The sequence below is a fragment of the Stylophora pistillata genome, chromosome 4 (assembly GCF_964205215.1).
Source record: "Stylophora pistillata chromosome 4, jaStyPist1.2, whole genome shotgun sequence".
Taxonomy (NCBI): Eukaryota; Metazoa; Cnidaria; class Anthozoa; order Scleractinia; family Pocilloporidae; genus Stylophora; species Stylophora pistillata.
Window position 1 is genome coordinate 11,932,030 of NC_142522.1, and position 18,500 is coordinate 11,950,529.

Genomic DNA, 18,500 nt, shown 5'->3' on the forward strand with positions numbered 1-18,500 from the left:
AAAAAATTTTGTGCTCTACGTAATGTAAAAATTAAGAGTTTGAAAGCTAAAGTGGATATCCTTCATTGGTTTGGCGTAGAACGGTTACGTTCATTAAAAAAGAAAAAGATGAAAAAATAGCGTTCGTTAAAATATCGTCAATGGAATACCCCATGACTTAAAAATAAAAACCGTCTTACTCCAGCGGCACCACTGGAAAGATTCGACGACCTTCAATGAGATATACATGTAATTACTAAACTGAGCCTCAAATTGTCTATTTCAGAGTTTCTATGTTTTACTGAATCCATAACACAACTGCGATCACTATTATTGATATAATTTTCGTAGTCCTAAATATATATATATATATAGATAGATAACGCGAAACGATCAACTTGCCAAATCTACCCTTCATTTTCGAAGGTAAAACGCTTTTGAAGACGGTATCTCACCAATACCTCACTGGCTATGCTGATAAAAGAAATGTAAGGTATATAGATTGATTTTACAAACTTAGATGAGGGCCCTGTTAGATTCAATTACTATATTATTCTTATTTTCTACAAATAAAAATAAGAGTATTCAGCTGAACAAAGCCACGCTAAACAGTTAGAATAAATACTTCTCCTTAAACCTTTACAGTTACTGGAAACACTTTCCTTTCATATGGCTAGCAACTATGAAATGTAACTTCTTATGTACTAATCAACTGCAACAAGCCGACTGACTTATAGTTCATTTTGAAAAAATCATTGTTAATACCACATCATTATATAAGAAACAAATGTATTTCATCCAGGCTATCAATTCAATTACGTCTAGATGTGTACCGTTATTTGCAGAATAAAAGCCTACAATAGGTTAAGATTCAAATATTTATCATAGTTTTGACGTGTGATTATTTGTATGAGTCTTACCTCCTACCGTCCATTTTAGTAACTAAAAAAATAAGAAAATATTATTATATGGGTAGTTTTGATGTTAAAATGATCCTGTGTTTATTCTGTAATCTTAGCGTCTTTAAGTACATTTGATTATTAAAAATCATTGGCCACCCACCTCTGATAGTAAAACGACTTTTAATTGAAATAGTATCCCTGAACAAACATTTTCGAAATGGAACAGTTCTAAAAGTTGTATACAGGTCATTGATCTCTCACTGTCTGTTACAGACAATGACTTTTTTAAAAGGTTTATATAGAACTAAATGTTACTCTATAATCACTCACTGATTTTCAAAAGTTTGTAAACTTTTTGTTGTTAATTGAGTTTCACACATTTTCTTTTGCAGTTTTAGGGTCTTTTAAGGACTGTGTCTTCTCTAACTCTACTCGAGTTGTAAATATTTCAGTCGTTGAACCACACCGAATCCTGATAAGCCATTAAAAAAAAATTTTAAGGTAAAAGCACACACTCACTTTTGGATGATGAATTTACTTTTGAATTCTCTTACGATGACGTTGGATAGAAAACTGAAACTTGCCTCATTTTATATTGACTATATAATTGTTGCGTATCAGCACTTGCTCGAGGCAGTTTTCACATTATCCGTGGCAGTACCGGAAGACACATCTTTAAAGAATTTACTTCCCGTTTTGAGATGAAACAGGTGAAAGAAAATGGGGCAAGAGGTGAAATAAACGACCTCAATCAGTGGTGTAGAGATAGGTTTAGTCGTTGGAAATTCGTTTTTAACATTCTTAATTCCTAAAATTTTGCCCCTCTTCGACAGTTTGTGTGGTATTCAGTCTTTGAATGGTACAATAAATGAGATCTTAGAGAGAGACTCATTGCTAAATATCAGCAACAGTTACGAATAACTTTTAACTTTCATAATTCGACTGACTGGTTTAGCACAAAAACGAAATATACGAGGACCAATTATAAGAGGCAACCTACGTTCATTAGCCTTTCCATTTATTTTTATCTTATGGAAGCTAATAAAAATAATATTGTTCTAATGCCTTAGGCACGATTGATGAAGGTCTAAGGAGCTCCCTTGTATGTGATGTAGTCCGCTGGCTTCCTTGCTAAACTTTTAATTGTAGTCCTTTGTCCAATAGCTTAACCATAGATGCTTCAGGTCATTATCGGAGACACGTGCTTTAGTATCATAGTATGCCACACATAAATAAATTAAATGATAAGGAATTTGTGCAAGGTCTTCTGCAATGAAACATTACTGGAGCCAATATTGGTCCTCAAGCTTGGGTACTCTAATGTACAAGTATCTGTAGTTTAATCGTAAAATCCGAATCAATGATGCCTTTAATTTCTTTACCTTCGCTTACCACTTACGGTTCACTGACTAAATAGAGCAACCCATTTTTCTGCAACTAGTATGATCTTTTTCGCATCACTAGTTGCTTCCGTAGCGGATAAAATTGTATAATGGAGACTGATCTTCGGTATGGTTTTTAACGCTTAACTAGAATAAGATTTTAAAAAACATTTTTAAGATCGTTCTCAAAGAATATTTTTATATACATTCCAATCCCACTTATGCTCCGTTTCATTAATGTCTATCAACATCAAGATGCGCTACATTCAGATGCATTTATTCTTAAAAGCATTCAGCCACGAAAATTTCCGGATTGACGAAAACTTGGCCACCATCTGAAACGGACCCAAAGGATGCAGATTTCATCGTTTACAGAAAGGGAAAATTTCGATATTTTTAGTTTATGGAGGATATATAAGAGCTTATGAGGAGAAGATTATACATCAGTAGCCGAGGAAACCTTCATAGATACCTGTGTGCGATCGCGAGAAGACGTAAAAGAATCACAAAATACAAAATGTTCATCAATTCAAAACAGGTGCGGTTATTATAATTTTTTTCTAAACTCGATGTTTTCTTTCAAGTTTCTACTCTACTGAGGAGATGAAATGAAAGTTTGAGGACAGGAACCATCTACTGTAGCCTTCTCCGTGCAAAATAACATGTAAACTTTATAGTGATTCAAGAACTGATACAGTTTTATTCGACCTCAATTAATATTGCACTTTCCTGTGCATTTTCCTATTTCCAGATTGTCCACGCTTTTACAGTCGCCATGTTTTTGGCTCTGTCACTTGGTTCCTTCGACCTCGTGGATGCCAACCCACCTTTTTTCTCGCCTGGAAATGGAAAAGTGGATTGTGACGCAGTACAGAGACAAATCCTCGCTCAAACACCTCTCGCTTTATCTCATACCAACTCGAATACTGACAGCATCAGATCTCTTATTGTGTGCAACAAAATTGTAACATACCACACTTGTAGGAAAAATACAAGCTGCGGAAGTTCCGTGCGTGTAATGCACGATTTCGATTGTTTTCCAAACAACGGCAAGAGGGTCATTAGCTGCGCATTTCCAAGTACCTGCTGCTAAAAAAAAGGGATATCAAAGGAGTGAACAAATGTACTGATAATATATAACAGAAATGATGAAAAATAAGACTGCAACTTTTTATAAAATACATATCAAATAATGGGGTAAAGTGATTGTAATACTACGAATTGTAATTTGTGAAGAATTAGCGAATTAAGAAATTGAACTTTAAATTTCCTTTGTAGACGTTTTACATGTAACTCTACTAACTGCGCGAAAACTTTAGATCGAATGTAGCAAATAAAGATCAATTAACTATCAAAATTTTGTATTAACTCAGTTTTTAGTTAACAGTCATTCTATTTTGAGGAACATTTAACAATCATTTGGCTGCCAAAGCGAGTGTTTTCTGCTTTTCAATGTCAGGCCTCTCGTCCACAGGTTTTCGCGGCCACTACGGAGCACCTTACACCATATTCGGGCATCATCTTAGAGTGCCTGTTTTGAATAATAAAATAATCAATGAATTCTCTCTTTCAGAGAAACAAAAAATGGTCAAGTAATGAGTGATTTATTGTGGACACAGAAGATACCGATAGGATCACCTCTGACAAATCGAGATACGTTTTCCACAAAAACCTTTCAGTAAAATTTAATAGGGCTCATTTAGTGTTATAGCAGTTGGCGCTTAAAAGAAGGAACAAATATGTTAATCATGAAGCAATACTAATTGCACTGAAAATTGTCAGTGATTTGAGCGTTCTTGAAAAAGTTGAAGAGATTATATACCATGGAATAATGAGCAGTACGGGTCAGAATTTGGTTGAGAAAGAAAAGCACCAAGATAAGATTGGTCAAAACTGGATCTGACTTTTTTTTTGTAATGAACTTTCGACAGAACTTTAGACTTATAAGTATTGTAAAGAGTCAAAGAGCTAAACTGGATATGCTGCATTAGTTTGACGTAAAACAGTTTCATTCGCTGCTGTCGTTAACATCTGGAGATGAAATACCTCATTACTGATATATGAAAAAATCCCTTACGCCAACAGCCCGACTGAAAGGAATCTACCATTCCCAATAACATTTCAGTACACTGAAATGATTATAGCAGCATTTATTCTAGGGTTTCTATTCTGCACTAGGGATGCGATGCAGTATTCAAAATTAAAAGTGAGACTTTATTACGCTGCAGAGCAATGCACAGAGACTTAAGCTACGCATGTGAGAGTTGTCTGAAATCACCGAGGTATGAAAATCAGCGTACTTAATGAGGTTCGAAACTGTCTTCAGTAATGAAATTTTTCTATTTTGAGACTTGCTGGGACAGGCCACCGCAAACTCTTAAAAGCTTGAGATGGTTGGTTTTTTTATTTGTTTTTTTTACACCCGGTTTAAAATCTAGATGCATTTTTTTACTTTAGATAAGGGCAAAACGGTTTATTCATTCACAGTTTTCGTTTCCTTTCTTCTTCTGGCAATTTCTAGTCAGCTCCAGTTTAGACAGGCCTCAAGCTAAAATAGCTTATACCTTGGATCATACATAAAACTTTCGAGAACGTAGAGGAAAAAAAAACGCCTGTGACCATTTTTTTCCTCAAGACCTTAACTAAGCACTGTATTTGACACATCCCTAAACTAAATACATTATATAATCTAATATCTCTACAAGATTCGCCGACAGGCAGGGACACCGCAACGTCTTGCCCCAATTACTGCGGGCCCTTTAAACCCACTCATCCCACCCAGGAGAGGAAATCCATCACACAGTAATCTCGTGTGTGGGAAATTAACGTCTCCTACCACCAACCCTGCAGGAGACGGGACCTCCATTTATTCGTCCCTATCCGAGAAGACTAGAATATCTAACTATTGATTGATATTATAGAAAGGACGGTTACTGCCGGTGTATGCATGCAACGCACGACTTTACTCAATAGGGACCTTTAGCATCGCGTTTACTGCAAACGAGAAATTAAGCATTTTTTATTTGTTAAATGAGTAATATGATTTATGTACACGTTGCGATTATATTTTCGACAAGCGAAAGTTAATTTTTTCAGACCTTTTAGAACATATAAGAACTGAAGAACTGAATTCTTGCCTTTAATCGTTTTGCACGTCCACGAGAAAACAAGGCGACACATTTCAAAAACAGCCCCACTTAAATCGACCCGAGCAGCCATTGGACGCTTTCTTCCCCAACTTGCCTTATGTAAAGAAAGTAATTTCGGCCCATCCATATGAAAACCTTCCAGATTGGGCCACTTTAGAGAGGAAGTCGACTATTGTCATCAATGATCACTCACAAATATGCAGAGTTCATTCTTTTTTATGAATTCAACGGAACGAGAGTCTCAATGAGCTTTAACCGTTAGTCGTGAAACGGTAAAAAAAAAAAACTCAGTGGTTAGACGTAAAAAGGTACAAATTTTTAGCCGTTAGTCGTGAAAAGAGTTCATCATAAATTTGTTTTCTTTCAACGCAACGGAGAGAAATTAACCGTTAGCCGTAAAATGGCCAAATTTTAACAGCTAGCCTTAAAAGCCATCACTCTATTACGACCCTCCGGCGCATGTGTTCAAGAAGTTCTTATTCATGTTATCGTTATTTTTGGAACGGAAAATGCTTTTGTCTTCCGGTCGTTGGCAAACGAAATAAAACTGTTATGGTAGAACTTTTTTTCGGCATGAGTCGTTAGAAACTTTCCGCAGTCATTTGAAAAGCAGTGCGAATTGCAAAAGACAACTTGAGTATTCACAAAAACCCTTGAATAGAGTTGTCAACAATTTATATCCATAGCCGAGTTAGCCTGTTCAGAAATTGAAACTTTGACCTAGGTGACTTACGTACATGAGTATAATCCTTTCCTTTGTCATACGGGAAGCTAATATGAATAACCATGATTCAAATACCTTTAATACCTACGATTAATAATGCTCTTGTAAGAAATATTTAAACGTTTTAGCTCCTTTATACTTGTTGTAGTCTGTTGATTTCCATTTATTGTATTCATTTTCCCGGTCCCCAGTTCGAATTTAAAATACCTCATTCATCTACTGTAATTTCACAGTTTATCAACTAGATACTTAAGCTCTTACAGGAAACAAATGCCTTACTGTCGCACTATTCGATGCTAATAAAATGATATGGATCGTATTTGAAGTCTTCACTGAACGCTCACTTAAGCTTTTAGCAGGTTCTTTCGCTTAAGCACTGAAAGCTATGTGTGGTAGTGGTTTCATCATATAAATGTACTTAATCAGTAATACCTTTCTAGCTTAGCTGCCCACGATTTTCCTATGGTGCATTGGACTGAATAGAAGTAAGTGTAAAAGACAGGACGCATTTTTCGACTTTTGAGATTACGTTTTTCACAAAATTAGTAGTTTCCATGTCTGAGACCAATGACTTGAAATATACTTTATGAGTAATGCCAAATTTGCCTCAACTTCCCACGGTTCACTGACTCAATAGAATTAAGTGCAAAAAAAAAAGGAAGCACTCTTTGGCTTTTGAGATTACTTTTTCCACTAAATTGATAGTTTCCATGTCTGAGACCAATGACTTGCAGAGGAGAATCTCGTTGTACATTTGAAGTAAACTATGATAACATGTAACTGAAACCAGGTTTTTTAAAATTTATACTCATAGAACACTTTCTCACATCTGTCCTATTTCAAAAATGTCTATTAAGAGCTACTTCTTCCTTTAAACACATTTCTTCATTAAAAATTGATGAACAAAAACGAATTAACTTATGCCACCCTCTGAAACAATCCAACGGTGCTGATGTCACAAGATGTTGCATCATGAGGTAATGAGACATAACGGTTTCAATTTTCTCCAAACCGGAATAACTTAGATATTGTTAGTTTATGGAAGATCTATAAGAGCTAATGATGAAAAGGCTCTACATCAGTTCCCGAAGAAAGGTTCAAAGACACCTGTGGGCAAGAAGAAGCTAAAGAAACACAAGAACAAAATGATCAAAAACTCAAAACAGGTACGATTATTACATTTTTTTTTCCTTGGAATGTTACATTTCAAGTTTACTGAGCTACTTATAACGAAGAGTAGTGATCAAAATTGCGATGGAAAATGTTCAGTTTTGACTTTAATCATCTAACACTTGCACTGATCTTAGGAAATGCATGGCTGAACAAGAGAACATTTCCAGAAGATTAACTGTCTAAATAGTCTTTACAATGCAGCTGTTTCTGTAAATTATTTGCGTTATAAAAAGAAGTACGTTATTTTAATTACGGTATCTATTCCAACCTTCCTTAAATGCCCTCTTTTTCTCCAACGTCTGTGCTTTTGCACTCTCAATGTTGTTGGCTCTGGCACTTAGTTCCATTAAGCTCGTGCCTGCCAACCTACCTACGTTTTCGCCTGGAAATGGAGAGGTTACTTGTGAAGCGAAACAGTCAAAAATCGAAAATCAAACAGCTATAAATGTATCTCAGTCGTGTACTGAGAGCATCAGATTTCTAGTTGTGTGCAACACTCCCAGCAAAATCATGTCAAAAAATGAGGCGTGAATCAAAAACATTTGAGATCGGTTTTTTTTTTCCTCTTTTTCTGTTCGTCTGTGCTTTTGCACTCTCAATGTTGTTGGCTCTGTCACTTAGTTCCATTAAGCTCGTGGCTGCCAAGCCACCTACGTTCTCGCCTGGAAATGAAGAGGTTACTTGTAAAGCAATACAGGCAAAAATTTACGATCAAAAACCTACAAATGTATCTCAATCGTGTACTGAGAGCATCAGATCTCTAGTTATGTGCAACAAAATCATATCATACCATACATGTAGGAAAAGCTGTGGATCGAGGGCAAAACTACTGCTGCACGACTTCACGAACTGTTTTCCAAACAACGGCAACGCAGGACTGAATTGTGCGTTTCCCATTAGCTGTTGCTAAAAGATTATATCAAATGAATAAACAAATTTCCTGATAATATATTACAGAAGTGACGAAAAATGAAATTGAAACTTATTTAAACACAAGCTCAAAAGTGGAGATAACTGACTGTCATACATTGATATGTATTTTGTGACATATATATGCGAATTGAGAAAGTTTACTTTGATATTCTATATACATGGTTTACAATGAAATGTAGCTCCACTTAAAGATTGAATGTAGCAACTTGAAAGATCACTTGATTACAAGTATCGAACGTCTTGGTTTATATCTTTTGCTGGTAACAATAAAAATTCGACAAAAATTGTAACAATCGTTTATCCTCGGATCACCACAGTAATGCAAATGATTTTGGTTTTTCAGGAACGAGTTATGGTCGCTGTTGACAAATCGAGATATGCTTCATTGGTTTGAAGTAGAACAGTTTCATCAGTTTTTTCGATCAAACTATTGGTGTTCTTAGACAAATTGTCGATGAAATACCTCGTTACTTAAAGATAAGCAATTTCGTAACTGAAAGGATTCTACGATCAACATTGACATAGAAGTACACTGAACATCAAATTGGGTAGCGCGTATTCTAGAGAAAGGAAGGATAGCCAAGTTATGAAAGAAAGGAAGAAAATTGCCTTAAAATACTGACAAAGGAGGCTTAAATTGTTTAATGTCGCTCTGAAATTAACTACAATCAAAATTTGAATGTGATTAGTCCTTCCTACTTGCATTCTCTGGTCAGCTCCAGATAAAATTAGCATTAGCTTACAAAATTAGTAGTTTCCATGTCTGAGACCAATGACTTGAAATATACTTTATGAGTAATGCCAAATTTGCCTCAACTTCCCACGATTCACTGACTCAATAGAATTAAGTGCAAAAAAAAAAGGAAGCACTCTTTGGCTTTTGAGATTACTTTTTCCACTAAATTGATAGTTTCCATGTCTGAGACCAATGACTTGCAGAGGAGAATCTCGTTGTACATTTGAAGTAAACTATGATAACATGTAACTGAAACCAGGTTTTTTAAAATTTATACTCATAGAACACTTTCTCACATCTGTCCCATTTCAAAAATGTCTATTAAGAGATACTTCTTCCTTTAAACACATTTCTTCATTAAAAATTGATGAACAAAAACGAATTAACTTATGCCACCCTCTGAAACAATCCAACGGTGCTGATGTCACAAGATGTTGCATCATGAGGTAATGAGACATAACGGTTTAAAATACTGACAAAGGAGGCTTAAATTGTTTAATGTCGCTCTGAAATTAACTACAATCAAAATTTGAATGTGATTAGTCCTTCCTACTTGCATTCTCTGGTCAGCTCCAGATAAAATTAGCATTAGCTTACACCTTAGATCATATACAAAACTGCCGAGGCTGTATCGGAAAAAATGAAGACAAGTGTAGAGAAGTGTTTTGCCTCAAAACGGGAAGCCATAGACTGAAAACACTGATCATCCAGTGATAAAGATAACAGGCTCTATGCTTTGAGCTAAAGTGTTATTGTAAACAAACAAAACAAAACAACAATATAGGCAGCAATGAAGCAATATAGGCATAAATTATCGCTCAAACACTTATAGCTGTGAAAATATCGAAGGGCCGCAGCCAGGATGATACATACTTGAATATAGAAACGATCTCTGGCTAAAATGATTAAAAACTACGAGCTTTCGACTGCCCGAACTGCAGTCTTCAACGGGTAAATTCAATGATAACAAAGCGATGAGAAAATTTCTCATCGCTTTCTTATCATTCATTTTAAGCTAAATCATTGTTGAATGTTGCTGAGGTTTCTTTGTGATTATCCCAGATCATTGCATTTATTAAAAACTGGATCATTGGATATTGCAATTCACGACTTTTCATTGGTATATGAGCCAGTATACCACAATCTAATATCTGTACATTGTAACAGCCGGTTTCTCCTTACAAAATAAAGTCGAGAAGATTTTTCTAATATCTTGGGGGCGTTTTTTTTTTTAATAAAACAATTATTCCACTCGCGCTAGTTGGATACGAGATAATTATAGCCAACTTGGCGCTACGCGCCATCTCATATCCAATGCACGCTCATGGAATAATTGTTAATTATTAAAAACTAGATCATTGGATAATGCAATTCAAGACTTTTTATTGGCTTAGCCATTATGGTATATCAGCCAATATACCATAATCTACAAATATGGCAAGCGTACGTGCCAGTTTAAAATTAAAAGAGAGCTAAATTTAGCCAACGAGGCGCTACGCGCCTCGTTGGCTATCTATCATCTCATATCCAACGCGCGCTCGTGGAATAATTGTTAAATATACCCTCTCAAAATCTATAAATATTTCGTTTTATTCCCGTGCCCGCCTGCTGCGAACTGTGAGCCTACTAAGTCCACCCGAAGTTTCTACCAATTTTGCTTCCTTTAAGAGTTCGGGTCAGCGAGGTTATACCGCTGTCTGATTAACACAGTAATTGATAAAGGCTGATAGTTTTGAAAGAAACTGTTTGGGGCTGCGTCGGTGGGAGTAACGAAATAATTTGGATATATCAACAGAGTTGAAATGGTAAATTGGCCACCGTAACGATTACAAAAGCTGACGTTTCGAGCGTTAGCCTTTCGTCGGAGCGAATGGTTCGTTTTCAAATTGAAACATCCATCTTATTCGAGAAAGGAATGACGAATTCCAGAGCCTTCATTGCTTCATCTATTACCCGGCAGACTCTATACCTTCCCGGCCATCAAGCCTTAAAAAACAACCTGAACTGAGTTTCGGATACATACGGCGTGTTTTCATAGCTTTTGAATTGATAACTGATAAAGCAGCCTACTCCCCCCTATGGCCTACCAGATGAACTCTCACTGAAGCATACTTAGTGGCTCTTAAAGCCTAAAAATTATGCAGCATCCGTTCACCAATGATTTATTTACTTATTAGACACTTTTTCGTCATCATTTTAAAAATTTGTCGTTCGCATCAGATAACATGACCAGTTTTGAAAAGAATACCTAGCATCAACATATGTTATCGATTGATCTTTTGAAAAAAAATTGGATCAAATTATATAGGCTATGCATCAATAACATGCAACCCACTCTTCATTGTTTACCAATAAAAGCTTATGTGAATTCATCTCCTGAACTATTTTCATATGTTTTCCCTCTAACTTATAGAAAAGCATAAAAATCTCACGATGGGGGGGGGGGGGGGATAATGATTCAATATTTGTTCTTCTCTTACCGTTCAGTACCTTAAAAAAACGTCGGTTTCAACCCAAATTGGTTTTCTTGACTTTGTGCCCTACTTTTTGTTCCACTGGAAACGAAAAAAAATGCATATTTTGATGTGAGAAAATGAATTTTCTGCTTTTACATTTAAGCCTTTTTTTCACTGCTGAAGACAGGTGTAAAAAATCTAAATTTCATATTAGAAATTAGAACGAATCGGATGTAAATAATAACACGTGGAGAGCACTAAACTTCACAGCTTTGAAGCAGTTTAATTTATCATTTTAACAGCGAGATAAACTTCCTCTTACGCATTCATATGAGCTGAATTACGATTCTAAACCTTACTGCTTAGAAAAATATCCCAGGTTACAGAATTTCTCTAAAAAATCGCGTTGAAACTCAGATAATGACTGAAATCATATTTTGCTGGCCATCCTATAAGACAAAGGGTGATGAAAAGAAACTCTTTCTCCAACAATGATTCCAGCTCTAGCGATTCAGAACGTACACCAAACTAATACACACAAGTGCGACATTAGCAACAAACAAACAAACAGACAAACTGTATCCAACGGAATCCTTATTGAAAGATTAATAAAGAGATTATATTACCTTGAGTGAAAAAGAACAAAGCTCAAAATACAATAGGTGTATCAAGCCTTTCTCTGATAAGGAATATTACATAGGCACTATTTATCGAGACAGGCTAACCAATGAGAAAGCCTGAACCTAATTACAGTCAAGGAACAGTTTGTCGTAAGACATTTTTACCCTGATAACTAGCAAGTCAGACCCCTTAGAGCCATTAACTACTGCCTAGTTCCGTTACTTTTGTTCCTTGCATTTTACATTTCTAAAGAATATGCAGCTTGAATGTCTCGCTCCTCCCATAGCCAATAATCGTCGCATTTCTTGCGAAGTAGACGCACGGTGTAGGGGACTGCCTTGCAACGGACGTCACAGCCACTGCATGTGGCATTGGCGACAAACCTCGGGACTGTGTCTATGAAATCTATCAATATGTACTTGAAGGGACATTTTCCAGAGTAAATCGACCTCTTCGTATCGGAACGTCGACCACGGTTTTGACTTGGAGGGTTGGATGGAGGAACGATCATATAGCCACGTCGGTGAATGAACCGGAGTATGTCACACGATGAAGTTTTGCTTGAATCCATGTTAAGGCAAGTGGCAAGGCTGCTCCAATTTTGACTGCATGGCAAACTGCATGCAGCCATATAGGAAGTCAGCAATACAAAAATCTAAAAATTCGAAAAAAATGATAAGGGCACATAAACCCAGATTAAAACTACGACCCCATCCAACAGAAGTTTGAGCTCTCAAAGGAACGTGTTAGTATTATTGCTATGCTTTTATACTCAGCCGGAAAGCTTCAGAATATCAAAATGTAACGTCGCAGCACTGTTTAACACGACTCGCCGCCGATAGAGCGATTCCCATATAACTTGTGAGTTTCGAAAGTAATAGGCGATATCTTTGATGTTGCTTCACTTCACTTTCTGATTGGCTGTAGGAACTCATGACATATTCAACTACTCAACTACCACCTGCTCTTAACGCGTATTATTTGAAGTTCTCCATCAACGTCTTCCTCTCTCGAGTGGTGATTCCAGTTGCTCTAGTTTCAGTTTTCTGCCGCTTTTCAAAAAGCTTTCTGCGTTGCAGACTTTAATGCTGATCACATCCTACATTCTAAGCCGTATTATCTCAGCTTTATACATTGTTGTATTTTCCTCTCATCTAGAGCTCAACAGGTTAAAGTGAACACTTAATCAGGGTGCTTGTGGAACAATGAAAATATTTTGTGATAATGAAATAAGAGAATTTTCAAGAACTTTGCATGTTCTGAAGGACGAAGAACCACCTGCTAAACATGGCCAGCCATGAAACGTAATCTTAATACATTTTGAACCAGAGAATAAAATGTGCTGAACCGTTTGACTTTGAATGCATCTAAGGTTATTCGCGGAAAATTTAGAGAGATACAAATCAAAACGAAAAAGTTAGATCTAGAAGAAATCAGCTCCCATATCTAAACCATTGTACAGATTTAAGTATGAGCCAACTTACCGCAAGTTTGTACATTGTCATAACTATTTCTTTGTTTGTTGACAAAGACTTGCAAGTGACATCTGGTTAAGCTGAGCACTGCTTTTATAGCTTATACAGCCTTTAATTAGTTTCGAGGCAGCGCTGAAACGGCGTTCCAGTCAGAGTGGAATTTTTTGATAGAATGATGTTATTTCTAAATGTAAGAAAGATGTAATATCAAACCTATAAGCAATATAAGATGTAAGCAATATAAAGATGTAATAAGTATAAGATGTAAGATGTAAGGTGTAAGATGCAAGATCCAAGATGTAAGATGTAAGCAATATAAAGATGTAAGCAATATAAAGATGTAATATCAAACCTATAAGTTGCTATATCGAGACCAGGATAAAATGTGTGTAGAATGATGTAAGATGTAAGATGCAAGATGTAAGATGTAAGCAATATAAAGATGTAAGCAATATAAAGATGTAATATCAAACCTATAAGTTGCTATATCGAGACCAGGATAAAATGTGTGGTCGATAAATAAGGATCAGGTATTCGTTCAAAGCTCAATTTTTCAACAGGCTATAAAGTCGAGTTTTCACTAGCAATCTAAGCACACGGCGCAAGCAGAAACGCAAAGCCGGGTAGCCGGATATTTCTCAATGACAGCCTCGACGGAAGGATTAGCTCTTGCCGAAAGGATCATAATTTTTTCCTTTGTCGCGGTCTCGAGGCCTCTTCTCATGTGAAATATATAGGAGATGTTATGCTTGTGTTTGTGCCTACGTCACCGGTGAAAACCAGGCTTAAACCGCTACAAAGATAAAGACAGTGAGTGAAAATAAATTTGCATCCGGAAATTCACTTACACTTTAAACTTTCCATTGTAGAGATATTTAATCCAAGAAAAGAATTTATCTTAAAAAACTATGATTAACATGAATTTAAACTGAGAAACTGCTCGGTGGGCTTTTGATTTTGTAGTACAGTGAAGGGGAAGGAGCTTCGAGAACATCGACGAAATCTTTTAAAACTACCAGCAATGATACAAATGTGCCCAATAACTTTACTTCAAGGGAGTCATAGCAATGAATCGGAAGAACATTTACTATTCAAGAATTTTCCGGAAAGTCCGATTTAAAGGGAAACGTAATTCAGCAGGTGACTAATTAACAAATCTCCATGAATTTGAGTTCTTGACGGTTCCATTTAACGTGGGAGAATTGAGTTTGCATTCCAAAGTCGGGCAAGATTTAACCGGGCATTTCAACTGATTTTTGGGGATTTTTACCAACCGACTCAGTGAGAGCCTTAGTTTAAGGAGGGGAAGTGAGAACCAGGTAAGTGATTGGAAATTAACGCATTGTTAGTTAAAAAGAAGCTTAACAGTTATTGTCTATTGCTACTCCTTATAGGTCAAAACATGTAAAAATCAGATGTCTTAAAGAGTTTAAAGTGAGCTTCCATTGAATGAAAAGAGATTTCGTAGGTGAAATTTTCACGAAAAAAACATTTTCCAGATGGGAAAATACTCCCAGATACACTAAAACTGTATTTCAGTCTTGAAAACTAATCGTTCGCGGTCAGCACGCCCACTATCGCATTTAATAGTAGATAAAAAGTCCAGAACAGAAAGATCGCGTTTTCCCCCTCCAAACTGAACAACTCCACGGAAGGAAACTGTCGTTTCTTTCAATTGACTGTTAGTGAATTCTAACCTGCCGTGACTTGCGAACTAAACCCATGCTATTTTGTTAGATGCTACTTACAATATACCTTGACGAAGTCCGTCCGCTGCAGTAGTTTTGTGATGCTTGAGACAGATGTGGCTCAGTGGCAAAGCATTCGTGCACTTCAGGCCATGTTTAGGCTTTTGCTCCATCCTTTGAGCTTAACGAACCAATTTGAATAACCATAACATCAAAAAGACGACGGGAGTCCTCTCCTTGATTAAGGGTTTGAGTCAAACGCTAAATCTCAGCAACAAGTGGACGTATTGTGTTTGGGAATATGTTTCTATGATTTGCTGTTGATTGTATACGAGTACATCTATATCATGCGTTTTTTCAAACAATCAACTTCCAGTAATAATTAGAAGCTGGCAGCGAAAAACATAATCTTGGGAAAATTTAACTGTTTTTTATTGATGACATTTTCCTCGCTTGCACTTATTCAAAAATAGCACCACAGTATCGGACGTAACAAGAAATCCTAATTTAGTGTTTTGTTTCTTATGCTCGCGTTATCCAAATCATAACTGCTATTTCTAATTTCAAGTTTTCTTAAATCTCTATTTTTGATTTTGAAAACTTCCTGGAGTTGGAATAGGTTGAATTCCTTTGCTAGATTACACTGCTTTCCGCCTATATTGCTTGTTGGATTATGCCGCATAAATGAATTGTGCTTTACACGCGCCGTGAATGGCCAGCTCGAAGGTTATATAAGAATAATAATGTGTCATCTCAGAATGATGGTGAAGACTCCACGACTATTTGCACTCACTTCGTTGAGTACCTATGGATTATTAGATTTCCTGTCAAGGGAAGTACGCAAGACCTTTTGTAAAAGATTATTGATTGAGAAGATTACAAAGAGTATGAAAAATAAATTACTGGATGAAACGAGATCTCTTTCATCTGTCCCCGCACACTTTAAAATACATCTCCTTGTACCAGGAAATCGTGACGATTTTCCGTTCCCGTGAGCTATGTGCTCCCTTAGCGAGATGTGTTCCTCCATCATGAGTTCCCACCGAAGTCTAAACGTGTAAGTGCAGCCGAAAACAAAACCTTATCGTCACATTTGGAGGAGAAACGCATTCACAAGATAATTTTTTTGTGAACGTCTTTAGTATTGACCATGTAATATTAGTGGGTGCGGTAAAGGTAAAAGGTAAAAGAAAAACAATAAGTGTCGCATTGTTCCACTACTAGAAATTCGCTCACCGCGAATACTTACCTACACCAGTAGAATAAAGGAGCCCATAGCACCGACATCTAAATTGAAAATATTTATACATTTATCTAAGAATAGTATAAAAAGGTTAGTCTACTCCCACCGCGGCGCCACGTAGTTCAAACTTTGAAATACACAGATTTCACAACCAAGTCCCTTCAAAGAACCAGTGAAGTTGCTAGGAAAGAAGGGAGCGCATTCAATGATGTACGCACTTGTGGTAAGTTTCGACCGAGCTGTGTCCAAACCAGTCCTATGCTTTATAGTTCACATCTTAGACCTGATGTCATCTGTTCATTTTCATTGTTCACCACCCGAAAAAAATTAGTTACAGTTTTCAATAATGTTTTAATACGCAATAAAGGATTTAGTGCTTGACAACTTCTTGGAAAAACATTCATATTTCTTGAACTGCACTTCGTTTGGTATCGAAGTAATCTCCACGGATTTCACAAACATCCTACTAAAGTATGCACCTTAAAAGTTGGATTTGTAGAGGGCGGAGAGAAACTCCCTGTCTGAGGTCTGCATTCGTGTAAATCTTGTTCAATCTCAAGACATGAGGGTCTTGGATAGCGTCAAAAATTTGAAACTAAAGTAACAAAAATTGCCATGAAAGAAATTAATATGAAAATAGAAATATCAAAGAAGGTAACTGAATACTCAAATGAACTTTATAAAATCATGCTACCTGTGTCAAGCACAAGGGATTGATTTACTGATTGTTCAGCTCTGCCAATAAATTTTGGAAGTAACGTGGCTTCTTGCAGCAATTAACCAGCGAACTAAAGCAACAAAGGTGAAGTCGCGTTTTATCCTTTGACTTACAATCGATTAAAATCCCTTTCTTGCTGATAAATCTTGTGTTGGTCAGTATTGCAATGCTATGTTTCCCTCTGAAACACTGATTAATTTTTTAAATTAAAAAAGGATGACTTTTAGATTATCAACACGTTCTTTTACGAGTTACGCATTATGTTAAAGGGGCCTTTGACTGTAAAGTCACTTTTATACACCATGACTATCGCTTTTGAATTCTAGGTTCTCGTATCGGTGAGTTCCTGCCTCGTAGTATGTTGTCTGCCATGCAGTCAAAATTGGAGCAGTCTATCAACTTGCCTTGGCTTGGGTACTAATAAAACATCCTCAGATGAGATAATTCCGTTCATCCACCTTCATGGTTACACGATTGTTCCTCCGTCGAATCCTCCAACTCAAGGCAAAGGTTCCAATAGGAAGAGGTCGATTTTCTCCAGAAAATGTCCCTTAAAGTACAACTTGACAGGTTTCGTGGACGCAATGCCGAGGTTTTTGCTCCATGCCACTTGCAGCGGTTGCGACGTCCGTTGCAAGGTCGACCTCTACACCGTGAGGATACTTCATAGAAAGCGCAGCGATCATTGGCTGTGGGAGGAACACGACATTCAAGTTGCTTATATTTTGGAGATTTAGATCGCGTGGAGCAGTCGTAAACGAGTAAGGCAGCAAGGATACATCGCTAAAAAGTTAACAGTAAGACTAAAACTGTCTTGAGAAAAGCTGATTCGAGATTGTTGATACAACAGATATGACTCGTTCACATTGGCAAGACAATTAGATAAAGGTCTAAGGTTTGCTGTTTACGCTATTTGATATAGAGATTTAAAAACATTTCTTGATACGGCTAAGTTGTTTTTGTGTTTGATTTTTTTTTGCTTCGTGTAAAGATCTCAAGTTAACTTAAATAAAAGCGAGATGAATATTGCAAAAGACATCGTTTCAAAACACCATTGATCAATATTCGAATATTAATAAATGGTGTTTTGAAACGATGTCTTTTGCAATATTCATCTCGCTTTTATTCTACCTTTCCTATCAATATTTCTTATTCTAGTTTTGAAACGTTAGTCTTTTAAGTGCTACAGGTTTGTTACCGGTTAAAAGGCTGCTTTCACATGATATCAGCTTCACAAAACTATAATTGCTTCAAGTATCATTTACTGAAGATGGAAATGTTCATCTTCTGAGTTTTAAGCACAGCAGTTTTTTATTCCACG

General features: G+C 36.5%; 1 pseudogene; it reads right to left on the bottom strand.

Annotated features, from left to right (window-relative positions):
• Positions 1-913, bottom strand: part of LOC148732495 (uncharacterized) — a 5,962-nt pseudogene extending 5,049 nt beyond the window's left edge.
• Between the last annotated feature and the right edge of the window lie 17,587 nt (positions 914-18,500).